Genomic DNA, 2,721 nt, shown 5'->3' on the forward strand with positions numbered 1-2,721 from the left:
CTATGCCTGCAGCGGCCTCAGCTGAGGTTGGTTGCACGGCATCCGTCTGGGATGGATTGCTCAAAGATCCATCCCAGGTACCTGTTGTTAACATGGAGCTCGACGACGAAGACCGTGCTTCACGTCTTCGAGTCTCCCAGGCACTTTCTCGCAATCAAAAGAGAAACGCGAGAGATCGAGTGGTAGAGGCAGAGGCAACAGACCCACGGACCAGCAGAAACAGCCTCCACCAAGGGTGCTGCCTCCTTAAATGCACATAATGGTCAAAGTCTCTTTGTTTTTCTTAACCACAATCCTTTTCATGGGACAGGTCCTTCTACAATGGAACTGTCGAGGCCTCTTCACCAACATAGATGACATACATGACCTTCTTGAAAAGTATAAAGCTGTCATACTTGAACAAGCAAAGTATAAACCCATTTCGAAGATATAATGTTTTCCGAAAAGATCGTACGGGCACCTCACGTTCATCTGGAGGTGTGGCTCTGATTACTCCGCAGTCCATTCCTTCCAATTCCGTTCCAGTTGTTACAGACCTTGAGGCTGTAGCTGTACAAATATGCCTCGACAGGGTCATTACAGTGTGTTCATTGTACCTGCCCCCTTCAGTAGTAATCCACCAAAGAGATTTGAGCATCTTTGCGACCAGCTGCCTCAACCTTCCCTTATTCTTGGGGACCTGAAAGCCCACAACCCCCTGTGGGGCAGCAGAAGGTTAGATGTAAGAGGGAAAATGCTGGAAAGGGTTTTGATGTCAAGGTCAATTTGCTTGCTCAACACGGGGCAAGCTACTTACGTCAACGCAGCGACACAAAGCTTTTCTTCTTTAGATATCTCGCTGTGCAGTCCCTCCCTGTTTAACTGTTTAGACTGGGCAGTTGAACACAATCCTCGAGGGAGTGACCACTTTCCTGTCATCGTGAAATTGTGTGGTGCTACAAATACTCTCACAACACGACCACCCCGATGGAAACTAGCACAGGCTGACTGGAGTTTGTTCCAAAGGGAAGCCAACCTCCAGTCCTCTTCGTTTGAACACATGTCAGTCGAAGAGGCAAACACTTTTGTTACAAGCTAAATCATAGATGCCGTCAAACAATCGGTCCCACAGACATTGGGTCGGCTCCCCAAGCGTCCAAAACCTTGGTGGACTGACGACTGCGCAAAAACTAGAAAGGAACAGAATCGTGCGTGGGGTACCTTTCGTAGATACCCCACATCACAGAATCTTCTTAACTTCAAAAAAGCACGTGCCAAAGCAAGGTGGACGCGAAAGCAAGCAAAAAGGTCTTCTTGGCTCAACTTTGTTTCTTCTTTAACACATGGAACCCCGTCAAAGAAAGTATGGGATAGGCTCCGGAAAATTAAAGGAGACTACCAGAGTTTCTCCATTCCCCTCCTTCAAGTCAATGGTGTTCCATGTCAGAGTTTAGACGAACAGGCGGACCTCCTAGGTGAACATTTTCAAAATGTTTCCAGTTCTGCACATTACAGCAAAACGTTCTTGTCTGTAAAAAACCGTGCAGAAAAACAAGTCATTTCAACTGTGGGTGGTGAAAATTATACATACAACCAGCTGTTCACTATGATAGAGCTCCAGCGAGCATTGTCCTCAGTGAAGGTCAGTGCTCCTGGTCCAGATAGGGTCACCTATTCCATGATCGCCCACTTATCAGGGGAATCCAAAGGGTGTCTTCTAAACTTCTTCAGCAAAGTCTGGGATGACGGGCAGATGCCAACAGCATGGAAGGTAGCAACTGTAATTCCACTTCTGAAACCTGGCAAAGAAGCATCAAATCCCACGAGCTACAGGCCCATTGCCCTCACCAGCTGTTTGGGCAATACATTCGAAAGAATTGTCAACAACCGACTAGTATACTATCTTGAATGCAATAACTGTCTGGATAAGTACCAATGTGGATTCCGAGCTGCACGTTCAACGACAGACCACCTTGTTCGCTTGGAGACTACAATCCGAGAAGCGTTTGTCAGGCGGAATCACTGTGCCTCAGTATTCTTCGATTTAGAAAAGGCGTATGATACCGCGTGGAGGTATGGTATCATCCAGGATCTGTACTTTTTAGGAATACGGGGCCGGCTTTTACGCTGCGTAATCAACTTTCTCCAAGATAGAACTTTCAGGGTCCAACTGGGCAGCACTCTGTCACAACCATTTCTACAGGAGAATGGAGTTCCTCAGGGCTCCGTGCTTAGTGTGACATTATTCATTGTGAAAATGAACTCCATAGCCACTGGAATTCCTCCGTCTATATCGTATTCGCTGTACGTTGATGACATTCAAATCTCTTACTCGTCTGCAATTTTGGCAACTTGTGAGGCAGTTACAACTAGCAATAAACAGAATGGTTAAATAGGCAGACCAGAATGGATTCAAGTTCTCTTCAGAAAAGACTATCTGCGTTCTGTTTACCAGGAAAAAGGGACTACGTCCAAACCCCACACTTTCCATGAATGGTAAGGACATTGCTGTCCGAGAAGAACACAAATTTCTGGGAATGGTTTTTGATAGAAAGCTTACGTTTTTGCCGCACATCAAACAACTAAAAGCGAAATGCATAAAGTCTTTAAATCTAATGAAAGTTATCGCTCACAGATCTTGGGGAGCAGATAAAACAACCCTCCACAAAATATATGCATCACTAATTCGGTCTAAGATGGATTATGGTTGTGTTGTTTACAGTTCTGCTCGTACGTCAGTCC

This window comes from Ornithodoros turicata, unplaced genomic scaffold, assembly GCF_037126465.1.
Source record: "Ornithodoros turicata isolate Travis unplaced genomic scaffold, ASM3712646v1 ctg00001338.1, whole genome shotgun sequence".
NCBI lineage: Eukaryota > Metazoa > Arthropoda > Arachnida > Ixodida > Argasidae > Ornithodoros > Ornithodoros turicata.